This window comes from Pelophylax lessonae (genome assembly GCF_965119305.1).
Source record: "Pelophylax lessonae genome assembly, chromosome: 2".
Taxonomy (NCBI): Eukaryota; Metazoa; Chordata; class Amphibia; order Anura; family Ranidae; genus Pelophylax; species Pelophylax lessonae.
This window is the reverse complement of record NC_138769.1, coordinates 118523511-118549558: the sequence shown is the minus strand read 5'-3', so window position 1 is coordinate 118549558 and position 26048 is coordinate 118523511. Positions and strand designations below refer to the sequence as shown.

General features: G+C 42.7%; 1 protein-coding gene and 1 pseudogene across 3 annotated transcripts in view; both read left to right on the top strand.

Annotated features, from left to right (window-relative positions):
* SPECC1 (sperm antigen with calponin homology and coiled-coil domains 1) overlaps positions 1-26048 on the top strand; it is a 689067-nt gene that overhangs the window by 23130 nt on the left and 639889 nt on the right. The window contains exon 1 of one of the 2 annotated variants that reach the window (XM_082247577.1): positions 7649-7691. The exons of the other annotated variant lie outside the window; for it this stretch is intronic. The gene's annotated coding sequence lies outside the window, so the exon portion shown is untranslated. Of the gene's footprint in view, positions 1-7648; positions 7692-26048 lie in introns of those variants that run through there. 2 annotated transcript variants of the gene reach the window in all.
* LOC309547114 (serine/threonine-protein kinase Chk1-like) lies at positions 17239-19131 on the top strand (annotated as a pseudogene). The gene has a single exon. The product of its transcript is annotated as a serine/threonine-protein kinase Chk1-like (transcript).

Below are 26048 nucleotides of genomic sequence, written 5' to 3'. Positions count from 1 at the left end.
TTAGTGGCTTTTAGTAATTTGTTGATTTTGGTATATTTCTTTCCCAATATCTTCCTCTACACTGTGCTTTCAAACCATTTTCTCTTTTTACTTTTCTTTTATACTAAATCTTGTGAACAAAAATATGAAACTGAACTTGTGTAATTGTTTAAGGGGGCAATGGAAAACACAAATGTGGAAGCAGTATACTAAAAGTAAGTCTCCCCCCACATAGGTGGAGCCTGTTTGTGATTAAAAATGCATTCGTCTTCCTCCTAATATGGAGTGGGTCCAGTGGTGTATTTTGGTTTTGTGCTGCCCTAGGCAAGACTAAAATTTGCCCCCCCCTCCCCCTCCTATTTAAATTTGCCCACCCCTTTCTGTTTAACGGATGCAACACCCTCCAAAATTGAAGGACTACAAGTCCCAGCAAGAACCACTGAGATCTCATGAGAGGGGGGTGGGTGAGAGGAGGTGGGAGAGAGAGAGAGGGGGATGGGTGAGGGAGGCTGTGAGAGAGGGGGGATGAGAGAGAGAGGGGGTGAGAGAGGGGGGATGAGAGAGAGAAAGGGGGGTGAGAGAGAGAGAGAGGGGGGTGGGAGACCCCTAGCCCTGCCTGCAGTCCCTCCTGTTCTCCCCCTGTCTGTGGGTAGGTGTGTGTGATGCACCTACCTCCCGCCCGTCCTCATCTTTTGGGCCCTCGGTCAGCCTGTTGATGTCCCAGCTGGGAGCGGAGAAGAGGTTTGAGAAGGAGTGCAGGCTCTGAGAGGCGCCAGGGATGCTGCACCCGCTGCTGCATAGGACAGGGTGGTGCTCAGGTTCTCAGTTCTAGCCAGCTTCCTGGGCCAGCTGGCTGCTCGCTTGCTGTGTGAAGAAGCTGCAGCTCAGCAGCAGCTGCTGTCAGCGGTGGATTGGTGGATTATGCTTTGTTGCCCTGCACCCCACTGTCACCGGACCTGCGGGACTCTTTGGGCCCCACGAACACTAGGTGCGGAGGAGCAAGTTAAATCCTCCTCCACTTTGAATCATGGTCAGGGCCAGGGGGTCACGACCGTGACGTCACTGGTTGCTAGATCCCAGCCGTATCCAGCAATCAGTGGCCAATAGACTCTCAGGTGGAGGTGGGGGCAGCTTTTTTTGCTGCCCCCCTGCAAAGTGCCACCCTAGGCCTTGTTGGCCTAGGCCAAAATGCAGCACTGAGTGGGTCTACATACCAGAGAAAGTGCACAAATAAATGGAAAGACTCCCAAAGAGAAGGTATAAAGTGGCCCCAGATGATTATCCAGTAAAAAAAAAGTAACACATTTATTGGACTCAATAAAACAAAAATATTAACATAACATGTTTTAACCCTCCATCTTACACCAAATAACAACATTGTTATTCAATTAAAAAGCACACACACTGGGCCCAGGAGCACTTCAAAGAAGGCATGAGAACAGACCCCCACATACTGTACACCGGGAGATAAAAGTCAAATGATGGGCTCAGCTGAGCGATATTAGTTTGACAGCATGAAATACAAATTGATTACATCCCCTATGTACAGTGACAGCCTCATACACAGCAAGGCGCCACTAGGGAAAGGGGGATCCTGAGCAGTGAATGGACCTAGGAGGCAGAGATTCTGCTGGAAGTATTGCAGGGGGATTGTCCAGTGAGACTGAAATGGAGTGAATGTTGGACGGACATGGATACCTTCAATCAGTATACAGTCCAGTTAGGCACGGCAGGAACTATGAGACTGTGAAATGTGCTTCCACACAGAGCCGGTATATAAATAAAAGTACTTGGCAGATATAAACTTGGTGACCGTGCTGAATGTTGAATGAAAACCACTGTAAGGAGCGGTGTAGTGGCAGAAAGCCAACTAACAGTTAGTAGAGTGTCCCAAAGTTTCCGCAGGGTTGCCACTGCTCTCCTAAAGTCATCCCAGCTGGGAGTACAAACAGCCTCTACCAGCCAGCACCGCTGTCATCAATCACTGTGCATTCCTGCTATGATCAACTACTCCACTGTGTCTGCTATCTGTGTTCCGCTACTGTGGAGATCCTTCTTGGTTCCTAGGACTGCAGGTTCAGTCCACCCTTCCCCTGTGGAAAGAGTGCTTCAAGAGTCGTAGTGGTGCATCTCTTTGCTTACATGTTTCGCCTGCCTGACCTCATAGCAAACTTCTTCAGAAACCTCTTTGGGAGGCTTCCCATTTTTTTGTGCACAAATGTGGGACTGATTTGTAGGGCAGCTGGAATAGTGGTGATCTCATAGCTGAACACTTTTAAGTTCATACTTCACAACGGAGATCTGTGAATGGACGTTTACTGATCTCCCACCTTTTAACATCCTGATTACATTTTTAGAAGTTCTGGCAGGGGGCTCCATACTTTTTATAGAAGTGATTGGACCAGAAACCCAGGAGCACACTGTGAGAATATAAACAAACTCACAGTTGCTGTTGCTGCAGAACCAACAGTGTTGTCCTCTGATAAAGGAATAAAGGAAGTGGAAAACAAATGGGTCTACTTGCAGTAACAACAGGTATTACAGGCAGCAGTCTACAAAACAAAAATTGCATTGTTAATGTAAGTGACAGACTGCATCACATATGTTATTTTTGATTTTCCACTTAAATAATTACAGTTAATGTTGAATAATGGAGTGTAAGATAACCTATGTGGCTGATTTCTGAAAAATGGTACAAAATAAACCAGAGGTGTTCCCTGCGGTAGGCAGAGCTTTATGTTTGATTTGCCCTGTGAAAGTTTGATTTATTGTAGGAGTTATTGATTTCTATTGTGGTGATGTATTCAGACTTTTCAGTTCCATCAGACTGCAAGGCATTAACGGAAACCTGTCTTTGTGAGAAATATAGAGGCTGCCATTGCTGAGAAGGGTAATTACTTTAATTCTTTCTGAGTCACTGACCTGGAACACATATAGGTATAAGTATTTCTAATTTTTGTGTGGGCATGCTTGCTTTGTGTTGGTGACTCAACAGCCTTGAAGCCAGACACATCCAGACAACTAGACTTTTCCAAAATGGACCACAAATGGCAGACCCAATATTTTTCTTTGGACAGTATACTTATCAAAAGGAATGTGTCCTGGATAGGAGGTATGGATTTCCTCTCCTTGTTCAGCAGGTGATGGGCTCTTTAAAATACACAACAGAAGGGGACGACTGATAATGAAGAAAGAGGTATAGAAAAAGTGATGAAAAGTCTCTTCATTGCTGCGTCTGTTTGAGTTTAGACACACACAGGTCAGAAAGCTCTATTGCTGGTTTGGCGTTGTGGTGCCTCTTTGCATGGACTCTTTGTTGACGTAAGCATGTTTCTTTTGGGTTGTTAAGTCTAGCTTGACCTAGCAGGGAGCATTTGAGCATTCTTTTATTGAGATAGACCTTTGTTTTGCTGCTGACAAGCTTTTTGAACCCGTCTCCTGCATCACAACTGGTGAAGGCAGGCTTTGAAAAAACTGCCATTTAAAAGGGCAATATCTTCCTTTTGACTTTGACAAAGTAACACAGATGTCCCAATAGCCAATGTGAGAAAGCACAGCACAAATGAACACTGTGACTGAGGGTGTACAATAACTTTCAAAATTGTGAGCCAATAGTTGATACCCCCAAAAAACAGGCAACCACCAGAGCAAGTTATTTCTTTCAAAAGTTGACATCTAGAGGTGACATGGAGACATTTCTGACAACATTTGAGAGTACAGAAGAATGGGTATCCCTGGGACAAATCCTTTTTTCAGAAGACCCCCAAAAAAGTATATTTTGGCCTCACTCCTAGCATCGCTAGGTTCTATGACTGCCTGAAACTCGAGGTTCTAACCCAGGAATGGCCAAACTACAGCCCGGCGGACCTTTTAATCCGGCCTGGCCAGGCTTCAGCAAAGGGTGGAGCCCACCCATTGTGTGACAATAGCGAATTAAAATTCGCTATTGTCACACAGATCCTCCTCCTGGCCAATCAGGAAGCGGATCTAATACCTGCTTTCTGATTGGCCGCAAGGCAAACCCCATGCCATTGGCCAAGGAGGAGGCGGGAGGACTCGAGACACCGGGGGACTGAGGAGAAGCCGCTGCTGCTGCAGGTAAGTGCACTGGTCTCGGGGGGGCCACACTGGATTGAAGGGGGCACGCACGCTGGTCTCTGCATTGAAGGGGGGCACGCACGCTGGTCTCTGCATTGAAGGGGGGCACACACGCTGGTCTCTGCATTGAAGGGGGGCACACACGCTGGTCTCTGCATTGAAGGGGGGCGCGCACGCTGGTCACTGCATTGAAGGGGGCACGCACGCTGGTCTCTGCATTGAAGGGGGGCACGCACGCTGGTCTCTGCATTGAAGGGGGCATGCACGCTGGTCTCTGCATTGAAGGGGGGCACACACGCTGGTCTCTGCATTGAAGGGGGCACGCACGCTGGTCTCTGCATTGAAGGGGGCATGCACGCTGGTCTCTGCATTGAAGGGGGGCACGCACGCTGGTCTCTGCATTGAAGGGGGCACGCACGCTGGTCTCTGCATTGAAGGGGGCTCGCACTCTGGTCTCTGCATTGAAGGGGGCACACACGCTGGTCTCTGCATTGAAGGGGGCACGCACGCTGGTCTCTGCATTGAAGGGGGCACGCACACTGGTCTCTGTATTGAAGGGGGCACGTACGCTGGTCTCTGCATTGAAGGGGGCACACACGCTGGTCTCTGCATTGAAGGGGGCACGCTGGTCTCTGCATTGAAATGGGGCAGGCATGATGGTCTCTGCATCGAAAGGGGGCATGCACGCTGGTCTCTGCGTTGAAAGGGGGCTTTCTGGTCTCTGCATTGAAGGGGGCTTGCTGGTCTCTGCATTGAAGGGGGCACGCTGGTCACTGCATTGAAAGGGTACATGCTGTTCACTGCATTGAAGGGGGCATGCTGGTCACTGTTTTGAAGGGGGCATGCTGGTCACTGTGCATTGAAAGGGGGCACGCTGGTCTCTCTGCATTGAAAGGGGGCACGCTGGTCTCTCTGCATTGAAAGGGGGGACGCTGGTCTCTCTGCATTGAAAGGGGGGACGCTGGTCTCTCTGCATTGAAAGGGGGGCACTGGTCTCTCTGCATTAAAAGGGGGCCCGCTGGTCACTGTGCATTGAAAGGGGGCACGCTGGTCACTGTGCATTGAAAGGGGGCACGCTGATCTCTCTGCATTGAAAGGGGGCACGATGGTCTCTGCATTGAAGGGGGCAGGCACGCTGGTCTCTGCGTTGAAAGGGGGCCCGCACACTGGTCTCTGCATTTAAGGGGGCTTGCTGGTCTCTGCATTGAAGGGGGCACGCTGGTCACTGCATTGAAAGGGTACATGCTGGTCACTGCATTGAAGGGGGCATGCTGGTCACTGTTTTGAAGGGGGCACACTGGGCATTGAAAGGGGGCACGCTGGTCTCTCTGCATTTAAAGGGGGCACGCTGGTCTCTCTGCATTGAAAGGGGGCACGCTGGTCTCTCTGCATTGAAAGGGGGGACGCTGGTCTCTCTGCATTGAAAGGGGGGATGCTGGTCTCTCTGCATTGAAAGGGGGGGCGCTGGTCTCTCTGCATTCAAATGGGGCACGCTGGTCACTCTGCATTGAAAGGGGGCACGCTGGTCACTGTGCATTGAAAGGGGGCATGCTGGTCTCTCTGCATTGAAAGGGGGCACGCTGGTCACTGCATTGAAAGGGGGCACGCTGGTCTCTCTGCATTGAAAGGGGGCATGCTGGTCTCTCTGCATTGAAAGGGGGCACGCTGGTCTCTCTGCATTGAAAGGCGGCACGCTGGTCACTCTGCATTGAAAGGGGGCACGCTGGTCACTGTGCATTGAAAGGGGGCACGCTGGTCTCTCTGCATTGAAAGGGGGCACGCTGGTCACTGCATTGAAAGGGGGCATGCCTGTCACTCTGCATTGAAAGGGGGCACGCTGGTCACTGTGCATTGAAAGGGGGCACGCTGGTCTCTCTGCATTGAAAGGGGGCACGCTGGTTACTGCATTGAAAGGGGGCACACATACACACCGTCCATCTACTCTTGGTCCCGCCCCCCGGGTCCAATATATGAACCCATTGCGGCCCCTGAGTCAAAAAGTTTGCCCACCCCGGTTCTAACCTGTCTATGGATGACAACAGCTGTCAGAGCAAGCATGCGCCGATGGAATTACTGATCAGATCAGCTCCCATGGTCACAAATGTATAATCTGATCCAGTTGCCCACAAAATGGCTGCATGACTTTGACAGGAACCCATGTGATAGAGAGGGTCATGATGAGCCAGTATCTTCAGTTGACCCACAACGGCGGGTGAGTCATGAAGAGCCAAAAACTGCCGATCAGCTGGTTGAGATGATTAAAAGATACTTGCTCCCACCAGATGAAAAGAGCTTGCCTTTTTTGGGAAAAAAATGTCACTGAACCCTGGGGCCAGCCTAATGGAATCCTGAGAAGAGTAAGCCTTTGGGGTGATGGGGGGCAATCTTGATCCTCTGCATCCAAGAAGGGAGGCACCAAGCAATGCTGGAGGTTTCATAGTTTGAGGGAATACTAGAGCACAATGCCTGTGGAAAGTGGATCAATGCAATGTGGTGCTCCCCACAGGCTTTCTTATTTGCCCAAGAAGCATGTGCTACACTCCCATATTGGTCCTCTGATGTTCAGAGGATGCTTTTATAGTATGTCAAAGGATAACCTATGTGATATTGAGTATGATGAAGGGTCTGATTACCCAAGCCAAAATGAAAAAGCTGCCAGTACTGGATGCAAGGTCCCGAAACTGATTTTTATTTTCTAAGGAGGGGGGAGTGGTTTCTCAATTACAAGTCATGTTTGTAGAGGATGCTGAGAGGTCCGTTCTTCCTTGACCTGGATGAGTCCAAGGTAGCTTTAGGCATGGCCCAGATGGAAGACCCTACTCTGGCCTCGTTTGTATAAATGGGGTTCCCCAGAAACCAGTTGCAATTGAGAGATGTCCTAATTTTGCAGTCAACCATGACCTACTTTATCAGGTTACCAAGACTTAGGAAGACATTTTTTAGCAAAAGTAGGTGCCCCAGCTGAACAGATGGCCCATAATGATATTGGGGGGGGGGGCACCCGGGGACTGAGAAAACCGAGATGCATATTACTGATTGGTTCTACTGGCCATGGTTTATAGTAGAAGTGAAGAAATACTGAACATCTTATTCAGTGCCAGTGATGATTCCCACAGTGGAAAGCAAGTTTCTGGCCAGGTAGCAAGGCCCATTTGGGATTGTGGGAGAAGTGAATTACAGAGTTAACCAACCAGGCAAGAGAAATCCTTATCGGCTCTATAACATACATTTCCTAAAGCCCTGCAAAGGCAGGGAATCGACGACTGCCCTGGTGGGTGTGAGACTTGAGCCTCAGGTTGGTGTGGTTGAATAGTAGGAAGTACACTGTCAACGCCCAAACCCAGAAAGTGAAGGAATTTCTGCAAAGGAACAAAGAGAGTTTCTCCAGTATACCATGGCTTACTGATGTTAATAAGTGTGATATCAATACCCTACCTAGTTACAAACTCAGGATTATACAGCAGTTTGTAGTAACCATGCCACCATACATGGATCCAGTAAAGCCTATGTTAAATAAAGCTATCTGATTTTTTTTGTACTTCAATAAATTGTTTTTTATTTTGACAGGGTTGCATTCAAACACTGAAGACGCAACATATACATGCAAAATTACAGTAAGTAGAACACTCAACTTTTCCTGGTGGTAAGGTTAGATAGTTGTTGCCTAATAATCAGTTTACAATTTGGACAAGTATTATTATAAAAAAATGTAAAACATAAAAGATTTATTTTAACCTTATGATTTATTTTGCACATAAAGCATAAGACCTATTCCACACAGCCGTCTGAGCTATACTCATTTACATGAGCATTGGCTTATACTCCAATACAACTGCACAGTCATTGTCTATGTTCTCTACACTACACAGCACCTGAGCATTCTGGGTGGGGAAAATACAAAGTAATTTTACAATGAACAGGCTGAGGAGTTTATGTGCAAGAGGCCTAATGGCTATAATGATATTTGCCAAAGAGATTGCAACAAAAGATATACAAAATAAAACAAGGACAGGAAATGTCTACTTGCTGTGCTTCCAACACACCTCAATGGAACTACAAAAGTCTAGCCCCAAGATTAGGCCGTTGTTTTTTAAGGACTTGTACTGCAAGTGGGCTACAAATGTACAATCTCTCTGTATGTTACACAATCATTATTTTTGTACCTGTTAGAGGCATTCTGCTGTAAAGGTTTGTTCTGTCAAACAAAAGCTTGCAAGCCGTTCCTAGAACAAATGGGGCCCATTTGAAGATGGCAGTAGGCATGTACACAGTTTGTCTGGCTGCCTGGAAACCTGGCCATTGCCTTACTGTGCAATAGTGAGACCTATTGGACTTAATGCTGCGGCCAATTGATAATATCACTTGTGAATTAAGCTGCTCATATTTGGCATATTAATAGATTTACAGTAGTTTTAGAATTCGGGAATGACTCATATAGTCATTAATGAATCTTCATTCTCCTAAACCTTTGTCTTCCAATTCAGCTGTGCAAGATATTACTGAACTCTTATGTACCGTATTTTCCGGCGTATAAGACGACTGGGCGTATAAGCCGACCCCCCTATTACATGATCTACCGGTAATACTTATACTTAGGTTACCTTGGAGATATTATACTCAGCGTATAAGACGACCTCCCATTTTTGGGGGATAATTTTGAGGTTCAAAAGTAGTCTTATACGCCAGAAAATACAGTATTTCTTCTTTTATTATGAATTAGATTGTGGTGTCCTATGTGTGTTCTGGTTTTCAAGTCTAACTGGCATCCTTGCAGTACGCAGACACAATCACCACTTTTTCCTTCTGTGCGCTAGATATTGACTGTATACCTGCCTCCCAGCTAGTATGATACATAAATCGCACCATGATCATAACGGCGTACCCTGGCAATGGGTGGAATTTTTTTAAGCTAAACAATGTGATTGCCTTGTATAAAATACAAAAGGTTGAATATGGCATAAAATCAGGAGACATCAAAGTTTGCACTAAAGGATGTGTACATTTCTCTTTAAAATCATTGTAAATCTGTAATATTCCAGGCTACAAAAGGGGAAGAGACGTATTGATATTTAGCTGATCTTTTCCCACAGGCTTATTCTGTTTGTCTTGAACAGGATTTACAAGCACTGCAGTGCAACTAGATGAATCCTTTAAGAATGACACAGTGGTATTTGTTCCCATGTCACCACCATACATCATATTTAAAGGACTGGGACATTAATTATTACCGCTTATTTATCTTCATACAGTTAATGCTGGTAATTGTAAGTAATAATATAGGGGTATTGTTAATAATTCCAATGTATCATGTACTAGCAGGATCATAATCACTGTTCTCCCAAGAAGAAAGTTTATTTTTCTTTTTTTTTTTACACAGTTTCATTCTCACCTTTTCTTGCAGCACTTTTCATCTAAAGGTAGTTAGAATGGATTAATGCAGTGGTTCTCAAAATGCGGGCCGCAGGCCGGATGCAGCTCTTTGCTTGCCTTTTTTCGGCCCTTCAGCACTTTTCCTCCCACTCTTTTTTCCACTAACACCAACGACGTGGCACCATTCCTTTCACTGACACCAACAGTGGGGTGTAATAGCTCCAAATGGCACCAACAATGGGGCAATATTCCTCTCATTGACACCAGCAATGGGGTACTAGTCCTTCCACTGAAACCAATTATAGGGTCCTTTTCCTCCTCCTACTGACCACAAGTGCTATGTATTTTCTTTTAATCTCACTGCGCTGGAGCATTTTCTACTCCCACTGGCAAAAGTCTGGCCCCCTTGAGTCTGAAGAACAGTAAACTGGCCCTTTGTTTAGAAAGTTTGGAGACCCCTGAATTAATATATTGGCCATCTGCTTTGTTTTGAATGTCAAAAAAAACATGGTTTCTAGTGTTGTGGTTGTAAATGAAGATTCTCTTACTATTGGTGTCAGGGTTGCACGTTCAGCAGTTATAGAGGTGGTGCTCCTTCAGGTCCAAATTAGATATTACGGTATTTGTTCAAGGTACTTTTCATGGGTGTTCACATATGGCCTGGGAACACTGCTGCTTTCCCCACTACCACCTCACCAAAGTTCCACGGTCAAGCCATAGTCAAGTTCCTTCCCACTCAATGCTTGCTAGATGCATGCTTTAACATTTTCATTTGGTTCAATTATTAATGTGGTTTCAAACCCAAAAATGTATTATATTGCAGCTTACCAATTCATAACCTCTTTGCTGCTAGAGCCGTTTTTGCAGTTTTTTTGCACACATGTTTAAAAAATAAATTTGGGCCTGAAGATTGGATAAAACCCTCAAATAGACTGTATATTTTTTTGAAACACGAGACTCTGGAGAGCAAAATTGTGGTAGTTCCAAATTTTTATGTCACACGATGATAGTGCAGCATTTTATCAAGGGTAAATGTTCAGTAAAAAAAATACACTTACCGTAAGTGAATTTTTAGGGAACAGAAACGCAATATATTACCTAATTTGTGTTAAAATATAAAAAATGTGGTTGCGCGGAGCAAATCGATATCCAACATGTCGCACTTTAAAACTGTGTGCACCTGTGAAATGGCTGTGAAATATACCATGTGTAGCATAGACAACAGTTTTGTATGCAGGCGTCCCTGATGTGTATGTTTACATTTTTGGGTTCGTATTCATGGGGGTGGGTGAGATTTGTTTAAGAGCTTGGTTGTAACCTACATTTTTTAACTCAAATTTTTACGCTTTTTTGAAATACAGTAAACTTTATTTTTTTAAATTCTTTTTTAAAGCGAATGCGGGCTTCCTGCTTGTTTAGAGAGGCTGTGATTTCCTCCAAATGCATGATATCAGCTCTGATCCATTGGTGCACAGTAGGGGGTAGGATGATTTCCAATGTGGTGGGATACAGGCCCTAGCCATATTGAGGAGTTGTCTCACTAGTAAGTGGGGATATTTATGCTTGGAGAGCGAGCTGAGGTGTAGCAAGCAAGCGGCTGGATCCTGTAAACTTAATTTTATTAGATAGGGGACCTCTATCCAGCGTCGCCTGCCATGGGAGTCCCAGGCTCACAGATGATGTAGCAAAGCCCGTAGACATGGTGTATCGCTTGTAAGATTTACATACACTCCCAGCTGCTCTAGGAGTCAGAAGTGTGTGTAAAACCCTCACTGAGTTAAATGTGGCGGCTGCATTTGTTTTGTTTTATAGGTTTTGTTTCCTTTATTTTTGGTGGTCTGGCCAGTAACACGCTTCCTGTCTTAGGATGATGACTCCTCTTTCTTTGGAGCAGCAACAAAGTCACCCTTGGACAGCAGTACTGTTGGGAAAGGGAAGTATTAGATAGACTAGTAAATTTAGACGGACTTTACATAAGAGACTAGCAAATCAATAAGTTTAAAAACCTCTGCCAGTTTATTCATTTTTATAGTCATTGAAATACCAGAAAGTACTTCAGAACAAGGATTTAATGTCGGTGTTTCTTGTAATAATTTATTTGTATTAAAAATACTCTGTAGTCTATTTATTTGTTACACACAATCGCTGTACATAGATTTTAGGTAAGTTAACTTGTTTGTTGGTGCCAATAGAGAGGGGAAGAAACATTCGTGCTGGTCTGTCACTGGAAAAATTAATAGTGATTGACCAAAAAAAATGTATTTCCGGATGAATGATTCTACAGCCATATCAATGTTGATTGGCTGGATTGGGCAAACATTCCATAATCTCTTGAGGCACCTTATAGAATCTAATCAGTGTGTGTTTATGATGCAATCTGTTTTTTTGTATAGTTTGTCAGCTTATATGTACATGGGACAGTTGCATTTTCTTATGTATATTGTGTGTTTTATAGCTTTATGATTAGAGAGGTCGACTCAGAAATAAAGGCAGAATATTCTGCAGTCATATGTACTGGGTGGAGCCCCTAGTCCGTATATTCCACTTTATATACATAAAAAATAATCTGGAGGTATCCTCTGCGCAATCTTCTAAGTATAATACAAATACCAATGATGCAGGATGGAACAAAAAAAAGAAAAAAATTATTGCTGCTCACACTGTAATGTGTATTCCCACACCCCCTGTGATGATATAAAGTCAAAAAGTGTAGTGCAACACAATAGCCAATATATTTTTTTTTCTTTTTTTTTTTTTTTTTCAATAGCCAATATATATATATACATAGGTGCCTTTATGAAATAAAGCATGTAGAAAAAAAATGAAGTGGTCCTTGACTTGCCAGCCTGCCAACATGCAGGAAGAATGTAAGTTAGATGACCCCTTTAAGGATGTGCATTAAAGAAGCATTTGTTTCAAAAAAATTTTTGTTAATTGGATGATATTTTCACTGTGGCTTTCATACGAAATCTAGGTTGTAACCTTCAGAAAGCTTATACTCACAATCTGATCCAGATTTTTCTGGAGACTTGGCCTTAGAGGACCTCCGATTCACAGCTTATAAGATCACAGTTTCAGGAAGTTGCCAGCTCCCGCTGTGTGTAATGCTGAGTTTTGCCATCATGCCTCTCAGTTTTAAAGCTTCTGTGGTCATAGGATTTTAAGAGCTCTGCCCATCAATTCGCATAGGACATTTATTTATTTTGCTGAATCATTATTTCGTCATTTTGAAATGCTGTTTTGATGCAATGTCTGGCTTGGTTTTTGTGATCAATTTACAAGTGGTGCAGGTCCTGAATAGTAAAGACACTGTAGCACTGATATTCCAATGAGCAGGTAGAAAATGTCAGTGTGATTGGCTGCTGGTTGTGATTTTGCAGTGTAGCTGTCTGTTTTATTTCTTTTGTTTTTCCTCCTGCTTTTATTTTGGGATTTTTTTCCTTTTTCCTTATTAGTTGGTTTTATGTTGTTTTTTATTCTTCACTCGGTAGTGGTTGGTCACTTTGGCAGTTTATTGTTTCTCCTTCCTTTCATTGTTTTATTTATATAGTATCCCCTTTCCCATTACTTATTGGGGGTTTTCTTCTCTTTATCCTATTGACTCTTTACTCATCTCAGTATATGTTCACGTCTGCTTAATTTTGTGGCAACATTTTTGCTGCCCCCTTCCTTCGTTTTAATCTTTCTATTTGATGTGATAATTTATTTTTAGGGATGAGTAAGTCCATTTTGGCTGTGCCATAGCCATACCTGTCCTCTTGTCCCCGTCGCCTGGGATATTGTTTCACATTTCTCCCCCTGTCTCCAGAAACCCAGAACAGACTCTTTATTTGTGGGTTTCATCTGATGTTGAGAATATGTTTTCCTTTGAATCTGAGCTATATATTTGACTGTAAGTGTTCATGCTATATCCCCCCTTGCTTTTTTAGGGTGATTTTTTATATTTTTTGAAGCATGTATTGTTTGCATTTTAATTTGATATTTAATTTATAGACACCCTGATACCAACATCAAACTCTTAATGACGTGAACCATATTTCACAGAACAGATTTATGATGTTTACAATGTCTTCCTGTTGATTGGCACAACCATTGATGGATTTTTGTATGAAGAGCCTTTACATTCTATGTACAAGATTGTGGAAAAATGTTGCATTTCTGTGTTTTTTAACTATTTTATTCTGATACGTTCAGAATAAAGTTAGTAGTTTTTACACATTCTTTGTTGTTACGTGACCTCCATAAAAGTCCTATAGACAATTTTTCAGTTTTGGGATGGAGGTATATGAGCCTTTGTACTAGACCTACCATTTTATAGTTCATGTCATATCTCCCAGCTTTCTGAGATGGAAAAAAGCCTGGACATCTGCATAGACAACGTTGACTGTGTTCAAGGGTGGTAGCATTGCCAGGGACCTTAAAGCGGAGTTCCACCCTAAAATTATACTTACCGCCATCTTCTTGCTCTTGGTCACCTGAAAAACAAATGGATAATCACAATTTTTTTTTTTTTTACTTACCTTGTTTAGAAGATAATATTCTTACCTTACTTCCTCTTCGTCCCCTCGGCGGCCACGGCGATTCATCACTTCCTGGCTTGCAATGATTCCTGGGAGCTGAACGTCATCGCTCCCAGGAATCAATGCGCCTGCACCGGCCCCGACGTCATTTCCGGTGCAGGCGCCGTCATACCTTGCTAAACAGCTTCTGGGCATTAATTATCTGCATCCCATTCCCATGTATAAAAAGGCTTCAGATGGCCATTTTTCCAACCCACACCATCCAGTTGCTTTGTCATTGTTGTTGTCCCTGTGTAGTGTTTGCAAGCAGAGTGTACTGACAAGTTACCCTGCTCTTCCTGTTATCAATTCTAATTGTATTGAAGCAAAGTGAATAAACTTTCTCCTTCAGGCCCACTACATCCAGGCTCTGTATTTTATGTCTATTATGTCTGATCTAGCTTACAGGGGCAGAAAGTCTCAATTTGGCCCTTTACATAGGTAACTAATTTCCTGGATTTACAGGAACAGTCCCACATCTCTGTCCAGATGATACTGTGTCCTGGATTGTGTCCCAAGACGACACCTTCCCCCTTTTTCACATTCAAAAAAACTTTTATTGAGGTTTTACAGGTATTACAGCAAGGAACATATCCTTCAATATTCATTACATCAAGTATTTTATTGTATCATGTCAATCAACATCTTCCCCCTTTACAGAGCATAGACAGTAACTCAAAAAAGGGAATTTGCTGATAGGTTTTCGCCTGTGAGTGGGTGGTTCCAGAATATATGATGGCGGGATCGCATCGAAAATGAGTGTTATCTGGGCAGGACCACCCTAAAAACGTGTCTGATCTGGGTGGGACCACCCAGAAGGTGGGCCATGGGCAGGGGGATGACATTGTCCCAGATACTAGAATGAAGATGTTGTTAAGTATGCTTTTGGACAGATAAACCTCTGTATACAAATCCCATTTACATAGATGGACCACTTGGTCTTCTTTCTGCTGTCACTTTTGTATGTTTCTATGTTATGGATGGTTATAGCACCTATGATGGTAATCATAAGCAAAAAAAACATATTATAAAAAGAAAACGCAAATCACATAAAACCACAATCACATAAAATTGTTTGGTAGCAGTAGAACATAACATTTACATTTCTCCAATTTATGAAAAAATTTAACATACATTGGACACCTTACTATGGGCCACATCACTGGTTTTCATTTACATCTTTGTTGAAAATGAGCAAAATATGCTTATAAAATAAGCGAGCGATATGGTAAATAAAAAGTACATTTCAATAGTTGCTTACACAGTGGACTTTTTTTTTTGAAAATCTTATTATTTATATATATATATATATATATATATATATAACATACAAACATACACAAGTGTACATTAGCACAATCAAAAACATGTCACATCTCCAGGCAGTAGACCCACGCAGGGGTCACGAAGAGGCATTACAGTATAATGAGATGTCAGAAAATACACAGGTGCCACTGACATAAAAAAAAAAAAAGAAATTCAAACAACCGTTATGGCTCGTACTCTAGAAGTAAATATGCAGTGGAACAGCCCACAGATGGAATGTTGCACAATAAAGGGTAGTTGGAGCTGACCCAAAAGGTGGTAAACAATTATCATGTAACCCACCTAGTCAGCCACAGTGGTAGAAGGTTCTGCTAACCATTTAGCCCATACTCTATTGTATTTTTTGGGGCAGCCTCTGTGTAAATATATGTCCCTGCAAGAGGCAGCACATTGTTTAACTTACACATTGGACTTTAAAGATTAATTCAATATATGGATGTTTTATACATAGTTAAACATTGTTACATTTGTCCAACTTGGACCAGTGTAGCTAAGTATATATCATACCTGTTTAATGCCTTTGGAAAGCTGGAAGTCACCAAAGTAGACACTGCTCTTCTAGTAATTTCCACTTGCTTCTGGGTCCTATGCTGAGAGGCTGACCTGCTGTATTCTGAACACAGGAGGTTGGCTGCTTCACATAGGTGGCATTTAGAGAATGCAAGCAAAGTATTCTCTGAATAAATGCAAAGCATTTTCTGATTGAACAAGGTGGAGGTGTGACATCACCACCGTTCTTTCCCACCTCGTCTAATCAGGGAAGGCTTTCCCTTCCTTCAGAAAATGCAAAGCATTCTCTGAATGGTGCTCGTGCCGGGCAGCCAAACTCCTGTGTTCAGAATGCGTCAGGCCAGCAACTTAGCATGGGACCCAGAAGTAAGTAGAGGTCACTGGGTAGAAGTCTACTGCAGTGTTTTCCAGCTTCCAAGGCATCGGCCAGGCTGGATCAATGTAACTATGTACAAAATATCCATACCTGGATTTATTTTTAAAGGAGGTTAACTGTCAAGAAAAGAAGGACTACTAAAAAAAATCAGAACTATGCCGTTTGAAAGAATAGTCCCATTTACAGGTTGTTAAAGAAAAACAGATTTTTGTTTATGAATGCTACCGATCCTAGGCACCACCATATTGTAATTCAACTTTACCCCAAACCTTTACCAACTTATAGACTGTGCAAGCTTGATGACTTGGAGTCTCCAAACCATCAAGTTTATGTTGTCTATAAATTGGCAAGGGTTGGGAAATATGTTGAATTAAATTATGGTGTAGCTTAGAATCATGTGTATTCTAAATTTAGGAACGGCTCCAGGGGCCAGGAAGGACTGTGGGAGTTCCCTCCAGCATGCTTGTGGTCAGGGATTTTTTTTACTTTTACGCTAGTAAAAGAAGAACTACATATAGAAATTTTTTAGTAAAGTTAATATTATGGGAAGTTACAAGAAAAAATATACCTACGGTAGATCCCCCGCGCCACGTATCCTTCGCGCTAAAGGTAAAGATGGAAACTTACTTTAATATTGTTTTTTTTATTTTTTTCAGCACTAAATCTTGCAGTATTAATTTTATATTTATATTTTGCATATTTACTTTTGTAGTAATTCTTATTTATTGCACTGGACATATTTATATCAAGTGATGTTTACATTGTTGGAAATTGAATCATTGATATTTCACTAAGTTTACAATTGTTTAGTATTCATATTGGTATTTTTAGCACTAAGCACTTACTATATGAAGATATACATATATGTTAACTAATACTATCTGAACACCAATCAGCAAGCGCTATAGGTAGCTCCCATAGGCTACTTTTTTGACAAAGTTAATATTATGTTGTGTGTTCCATTTTATGAGCTGCAGCTAAGTTCTTATTCCTTAATTAATGTTGTCGGGGACGAGAGAGGCGATCTGAGGAGAAAAGTCACCCGGCCGGGTGTGAGTGAATCGGCCCTACGTGAGTGATAAAAATCATGGCCATTCCATTTGTTGAAGACTGGGATCTGGTACAGACAATAGGAGAGGGAGCTTATGGAGAAGTACAGCTAGCTGTGAACCAGAAGACTGAAGAGGCAGTGGCAGTAAAGATTGTGGATATGAAACGAGCAGCTGATTGTCCAGAAAACATAAAGAAAGAGATTTGTATCAATAAAATGCTCAACCATGCCAATATTGTCAAGTTCTACGGGCACAGCAAAGAGGGCAGCATTCGGTATCTGTTCCTGGAGTACTGCAGGGGAGGGGAACTCTTCGATAGAATTGAGCCAGATGGGGGTATGCCAGAGCAGGAGGCACAGAAGTTCTTCCAGCAGCTCATTGCTGGCGTGGAATATCTTCATGGTCTTGGAATCACACATCGAGATATAAAACCTGAAAACTTGCTTCTAGATGACAGAGATCAGCTTAAGATTTCTGATTTTGGCTTGGCTACTGTGTTCAGACACAATGGGCGGGAGCGTCTACTGAACAAGATGTGTGGAACGCTGCCCTATGTAGCACCCGAGCTTATAAAGCTGAGAGCATTTCATGCCGAACCTGTGGATATTTGGTCATGTGGGATTGCTAGCATTGACAGCAATGCTAGCTGGAGAGCTGCCATGGGATCAGCCTAATGATGCTTGTCAAGAATATTGTGACTGGAAAGAGTCAAAACACTACCTTAATCCATGGAAAAAGATTGACTCCTTGCCTCTTGCTCTGCAAAATCTCTGTAAAATCCTAACAGAAAATCCCAGTACGAGGATTGTGGTTCCAGACATCAAGAAAGACCGTTGGTTTAACAAACCCCTGAAAAAGGACCTGAAAAGACACCGCGTATGCTCAGTTGGTGCAACAAAAAAATCTGATATTTTCAGTAATCACATACGTAGTGATGTGGACAAGTCTCTTCTCTCACACAGTGATGAGAAGATGACGTATTCCAGCATACAGCCTGAGCCTCGCACAGCCCTCGTAGCATGGGACAGTAACTCCTCTAATATAGATAGCCTGGTGCCGGGTAAAGGAATTAGTTTCTCTCAACCAGCCTGTCCAGAAAACATGCTGCTAAGCAGCCAGCTGCTGGGCACTCCTGGTGCCTCTCAGAACCCATGGCAGCGTTTAGTGAAAAGGATGACCCGGTTCTTCACCAACGTTGATGCAGAAAGTACTTATAATAATATAATAATAATAATAATAAGGACACTTGCGAAAAGATGGGTTATGTGTGGAGAAAAGGCTGTGCCAATCAGGTGACACTTTCAACAACTGACAGGCAAAACAACAAATTAATATTTAAGGTTAATTTGGTGGAGCTGGAGGAAAGAATATTACTGGATTTTTGCCTTTTGAAGGGTGATGGTCTGGAGTTCAAGCGTCATTTCCTGAAGATAATGAAAAAGCTGGAAGACAAAGTGGCCATTCAGAAAGTTATTGTGTCTGTCACCTGATTGTGGAGTTGCCAGACTTGCGATAATTTGTTGCCAACCCCTCTTGCCTTGCTGTTAAGTACCACGTCTGGACTCCTTTTTATTTCTGTTAGGACCTGTAGTTGTGGTCATTGGAAGTACAGGAGGTCATTTGGACTGCTCCCAGCTTACTTGGAGAAGGAGGAGTTCTCTATTTCATGGTGCTGTCAGATTCACCGTGGGCTTCACACGTTTCTTTGCCTTAATAGGAGCTTTATTTGGGCTTCCTTGGCACGTTTGGTATTTTCACACAGTTTGTGAAGAATACAAAGGTTGCGGCCTACACATAAACCTTAAGTTGTTCCATATCTCTACTTACTAGTGTTGTGGTGTGCATGAATTTCAAAACAAACAAAATTCTAATTTCTTGTTTCCCTTGGTAATATATATTTTGTTATATCATGAAGAATACTTCATGTTCACAAAATCCTTTCACAGTTAATACTCTTCAAATGATTGTAGGCAGTGACACAAGTTCATCGTCACTGTTCAAACTGTGTTTTGAGTGCGAAATGTCCATAATTCACACTGCCTTCATTATTTTCTTTGTTATGTCAAAACTTCAATAAAAACTATTTTGAAAAAAAAAAAGAAAAATGATTGTAGGCAGTAACCAGAGTTAAAAATGTAGAGTTGGGCCCTGAGGCCATCACAGTGATTATATATAAAACAATGTGAATGTTTAGCGCCGGTTCACACTGCAGCGACCTCGGAGCGGACGCCACGGACTTCATAACATTGAAGTCTATGGCGGTCGCCTCCGGGTCGCCCCAAAGAAGCTCCGGACCCTTTTTCTAGGTCGGAACGACTTGTGTCGCTCCTATTAGAACGGGTCCGCAGCTTCCCTATGGGAGGCGACCTGCGGCGACCTGTGAGGCGACCAGGTCGCCTCACAGGTCGCCCTAGTGTGAACCGGCACTAAAGCCATTTGTAACATAATTATTATATGTAAATAAATACATCACTTTGGGGGAAAAAAAAAACATAAATGTTGTCGGGGACGTGGGGGAGCGATTCACTGTTGTGTCAATTGAATATAATGGCTGCTTTTGTGCATTGTGGTACAGATTCATTGGGTGGTACGAGTGCATATCTTTTTTTTTTTTTTACATAATTTTGATCTTTCACGATAAATCCAAATGATCAAAAAACAAAAGCTGATGCACATCCGTGAATAGTTTTCACTTTACATGTGTTTGCCAACAGTTGATGTCAGTTTAAAGCTTTGTGTACATCTCTTTTTGTATAAATCAGGTCCTCTGTGGTAGGCCCCTATTCAGCATTTCCAGGACTCGCATCAGGATCCAAAGTGCCAAAGCTAATAAGAACTGCATTGGCCTTCACGACGTAGAGGTGGCTAATGGACCTACATTTATAACATTGCACAAGTCCTACCTCAACTTCTCTTCCAGGTTTAGGGTAATGGCCATACTTTGAACCTGGAGGAACCCAGGGACAGTCTATGATATTTAATACAAAATAATAAAATCAGTGCAACACAGTGGATGACTAATGTAAATAAATTGGGTGCACTAATAAAGTGCAAATATTGAATAATAAATACATAATTTGTGAATAATGTGCAATAAATGAAGCAGCTGCTATGACTATGTATGTTTCCACTGCATACCAAACACATTAAAATGATCAAGAAAAGTGCAGCGCCACTTGAATAAATATATAAATAAATTTAAATTTCATAAATATTAAAACAATCCGTGCAAGTTAAGTGAAATATCCTAAAAAGACCAATCTTAAAAATATAATCAAAATAAGTGAAAGTCCCACCCAAGATGAATAAATCAATCAATAAATAAAAAAATAAATATATGAAGTGCTGTGCAAAAAACTTGTGCAAAAATGCCAATAAAGTATCTCAGAATGGTAAGGTGCCGGTGCTTGAAAGTGAATCTTCTAAAGTGCAATCCTTTACTATATATAGAATGGCTACTCTGCTCACCTCACGTTTTGACCCCTGTATTACCAGTAGGTCAGAACAAGCTGTTCCCAAAGAGGGATGTAATCCTATGGACAATGGTAAGCCAGTAATCCTGTGAAAAAGGATCCTCCAATCTCGTTTCCCCTTGGTTATTATTTTGTAGGCACAACAAGCCATGCAAGCTCAATTAAATAATCCACTCTCTCTCTCAGATCACTCAGATCCACCCCTATACGCGTTGCGTCATCCGTTTGACTTCGTCAGTAGGGGTGGAGCCAGTAACTTTAGCCTGTACTATCTTCTGGTGTCATGTCCTTGTACAAGGTATTTGATGGCCACAATTGAACATTCATTACCATGTCTTCGCACGAGGTGTTGGATGGTTATACTGAACATTCAACACTTGCGGTGATTGTATTCAGGTTTGCCTGATTACATATAAGCATCCGAGGTCCGTTACTGGCTCCACCCCTACTGACAAAGTCAAACAGATGACGCAATGCGTATAGGGACGGAGCCTGCTGTCGGATGTCTCTTCGCTGGGTGTTCCAGCAGCAACAGGAGTGTAACATTCAGGCTGGCTTCACACATATGCGATGTGGGAACCAGCATGATTCCTGTGCGAATTCCTTCTTCACATGTCTCTCGCAGACAATTTACACTGCCCTATGTGAACCACTGCAGGTGTCAATAGAAAGTTAATGACACCCCCAGATTGGTTTGCAGATCGCAGTGCAAACTGTCAAATGGTACAGAAATTGGAACGTATGAACACCCAAGAAAAGGGTCCCGCACCATTTTGGTGAGAATGCAATGTGATTTCAGCCATACAGCTGAATTTGCATCGCACAGAGATCACGTGTGATGTGCACATCAATGCGGTGCGAATGCACACTGCTGCTGTTTAAACTCGTTTTTTTTTTCTGCCATTGAACTCTCCTCTATGTTATCCTATGTGTCCATGCACACATGGATGTTTTTTGCAATTAAGTAGCAGGAGGGTTTCGGGGATGTTTTCTGAACGCCCTAAAATCACTTTCAGGAGAGGTAATTATGACCACAAAAACTGCTGAACGCTGTTGAAAACGCATAAACTCTAGGCACAATAAGGGTCCATTTACACTAGCGCGACTTGTCAGGCGACTTGGTCGCCTGACAAGTCGCGGTCGGTCGCCTGCCATTGATTAGCACAGGACCCGTTCTAATAGGAGCGACAACTTAGAAAAAGGGTCCTGTACTACTTTGGGGCGACCTGGAGGAGACTTGCATTGACTTCAATTATATGAAGTCCGTGCATGTTGCGTCGAGGTCGCGGTTCACAGGTCGCCCCAGCAAGTCATGTCGCCCCTGTCTGAATGGGCTCATAGCACTTCAGTGTTTATTTATTTCAATAGCCAGAATAAATTAAAATTCTGGCCAATTAAATAAATAAACTCACAAACTCTGCTAAACTTGCCTAAACTAGTTTTGAAATAATGCAGCTTAGGTGAGTTTATAACGCTGATTTTCTCCTGTCAGGATAAACAGCATTTACAAGAAACCAGTGTGCATGAGGGCTTATAGACAATGTTTTAGACATATAATCCAGAGGGGCCTGAACAACAGCTTAGTATAGGCTTGGGGTGATTTTTCCACCTGACTGTACATTGTAGTTTGTTTATGATACATGCACATATTATTACATTTTGACTGTTGGCTATTGTAAATTTTGTTTAATGTCCTTTTCTCTTTTATTCTGTTCTATATTACAATATACAATAATTCAGTTACTGTGTGGTGAACAAGAGATATGCAGAGAAGGTTGGAGGCGCTGTTTTCTCCTCATGTGACGGGTAGTAACTATCTGCTTTATTTGTTGAATGATAGCTGGTTTGCTGTCCTGACGTTATCTAATTGGCTATTGAAGGTGCCATTGTCACTGTGTCCTTGCAATATTGCTTTGAGTGAAGCCGAATGTACAGAGCATTCCTAAAAAGGCCACATCTGAAAACAATTTCCTGCTCTCTCACAAGTTAATGTCTGCACTGTTTTTTCTGGCATCAGCCATCTTCTGCAAGGTATAATATTAAATGATAAAGGATAACCCACCCAAAACTTAAAAAAAAAAAAAAAAGCATTTGTTGGATGGCATACATAAAAATTAAATGGTAATCTACTTGCTACTTTTCTTTAACCTGGACTTGAACTCAAAAAATAAAGGAACATTATAGGTAGAGTTGGGCAAACGGTTTGAGAAGAACAAAAGTTCAGCCTGAACATTGCCTGTTTGCCCATTTGACGGACACCAGAATTTGGTGGTGCGCGCTGCACTGTGCATTCAAATCCCTGATTGTGCAAATATTTGCCCAATCAGGACACAGTGAATAGCTGGTTGTTAAGGAGCGTCCTTAACAACTGATGAGTCATCAGCTGTCAATGGGTTTTCCCGCTGACAGCCCTTACCTATATAAGAGCTGTCAGGCAAGCTGGGCATTCAGCGATTTGCCTTAGTTGAGAGAGGAATGATTTATTTTTTCAGGTCCAGCGGTGGCGTCGTCATCGTAATTGACGATGGATCTACATTGGGCGATACTGCTTTTTTATTTTTTAATAAAGAAATTGTCAAAAATTTCCCTCCGTTTCTTTTTTTTTTGTATTTTACCTTTTTTATTCTTATTATGAAAAAGGATTTTTGAAAACAAAACCAATACACATATTTGATGAATCAGTTCAAAAGCATTACAAATACAGCTTCTAATATTCCTCACCCTCCTATCCAGAAAAAGAAAAAGGGCCCACGCTCCACCTACCTCCCCCCCATCCTATCCTCCTTGCCTCCCCCCGGGTTCCCCTGCTATTTAAGTCAAATCCCGCGCCCCCAAGCCCAGGTTGTAACTTCCTCAGGCATTGATCTCAGACACCAAGCAGACTCATATATCCCTCAGATTTTTTGAAGCTCAACCACTTCCCCCAGATGTCAAGAGATTTCCTGAGGAAGTCTTCTGCTATAAACATTGTTTCCTCAATAGATCTCACCCATTCCACCTTTGCAACCCATTCTCCCATACTCGGGACTTCTGGTGATCGCCAAGCTTTTTTTCTGGGAATCAAGCTTTTGGCCACATTTAATAAGTGTGGCACTAACATATTCTTATATTCTATCACCTTTTTCTCTGTATTGTAAAACAAACAAGTCCATGTCTCTACCTGAATGTGTTCTCCTGTGATCTGGTAAATTGCCTTAGTGATCCCCTCCCAATAGGATTGTTTCTTTGCACATTCCCACCAAAAATGAATGAAGGTCCTGGGAGCATTACATCCCCTCCAACAAATTGGGGACGCATTTCCCTGAACCTTCGCACCCTCTGCAGGGTAACATACCACCTGGCAACATGCTTGTGTAACGCTCCTGCGTTTTACGTATGATGTGGATTTTCAGCTGCAGAAATATTCCACTTCAGTAGTCATGTAGAGAAACGGTGAGACACCAATCCCAACTCTCAATGACTCATCATGTGTGGATGATCTCAATTCAGCAAGTAAATACACACACTCAATAAGATGTTTCCTAGAGTGACTTATGTATATAGTAACACAGTGATGATAGGCTGAAGAGATAGGTTGGGTAGAGATGGTAGATGACAGACACTTGAAAGGAAATGTTCTTTAAAGTAAGATAGTAGCAGATGGGATGCAGATAGGTTTAGCAATCATGTATGGTAGCAGATGACAGAGTAGCAGGTGGACATACAAGAGAGATCAACCCAGTGCAAGAACAGGTGGTAGTAGGCTCAAGAGCTAGCAATCTTAGATAATGCAGATGTAGTAATAGTCCTTAGTATGCAGAGCTAGATAGTGTAAGCTTTAGTATAAAGGTTATAGAGGTTTCCCCTGTGGGGTACTTATCACTAATAGCAATGTAGCAGAGGAGAGGTTCGGCAAGAGCGGATGATCCGGTAGCGGGATACAGGGATCAGCGCAGCGTGGTTCCGACAGCGAGGTATGCTTGCAAGCATGAGAGCTTCAAAACAGGTTAGCATCAAGGCACAAAGCAGTTTGAACGAACACATGTGAGTGAGAGCCGGCGATCTAAATAGCCATCCAGTCCGGCGCTCAGTGATGACAGCATCAGTCTTAAAGGTGTATGCGCACCTTACCAAAAGAGAATGGTGGGGCGCATACACTTATGAAAGAGTAATTAGGGTACCCAAAGGTACCAGAACATTACAGTACCCCCCCCTTAAGGCCGGCTCCTGAAGGCCTCTGGAGCTGGTTTGTCTGGGTACTTCGCATGAAAATTGCGGATTAATCTAGAGGCATGTATGTCAGAGGTGTTTAGCCAGGTGTCGTCTTGGGGCCCATAGTTCTTCCATCGAACCAAGTACTGAAGTCTTCCTCTGTGGATACGAGAATCCAGAATCTCTTTTATCTCATATTCTTCTCCACCTTCAACTTGTACAGGAGGAGGAGGTGGGATAGTAGGCCTTATTCCTTGGTCAGGAACATGGGGCTTCAGTAGCGACACATGGAAAATGGGATGTATTTTGAGGTCTATTGGCAATGTAAGCTGTGCTGCAGCTTTTCCAATAAGTTTCTTGATTGGGAAAGGTCCCAAGAACAGAGGTCCAAGCTTTTTGCTAGGGATTTTCAGTCTTAAATTTTTTGTTGAGAGCCAAACGAGGTCCCCGATAGCGTACTGAGGAGAAGGTCTTCTGCGAAGATCATAGTACTTCTTTTGTTGACTATGAGCGTGTGCAATGGTAGTATTAAGCAAACCCAGAGAGTCCTTTATTTGGGTAAGATAGTCTGAGGCTACTGGGTTATTTGAAGGAAGGATGCGTGGTGGAAGAATAGAGGGATGAAACCCATAGTTCAAGTAGAACGGACTCTGCTTGGTCGTACTGTGGGTTGCGTTGTTGTAGGCAAATTCTGCCAGAGGGAGAAGATCCACCCAATCATCCTGTTGGTAAGAAGTGTAACAACGTAAATATTACTCGATGCATTGGTTGACTCTTTCAGTCTGTCCGTTGGTCTGCGGATGGTAAGGAGAAGTGAGCTTCCGCTCGATCCGTAGTATGTGACATAGTTCTTGCCAGAACTTGGAAATAAATTGTGATCCACGGTCAGACAGAAGAGTTTTTGGGATACCATGTAACTTAAAGACATGTTTCATCAGGAGTTCTGGAGTTTGTTTGGACGAAGGTAGTCTGCGAATAGCAATGAAATGTGCCATTTTTGTCAGATGGTCCACTGACACTAAGATGGTATTAAATCCTTTGGAAGGAGGCAATTCCACTATAAAGTCCAAGGACACAACTTCCCATGGAGTTTGGGGTATTGGTAGACTGCATA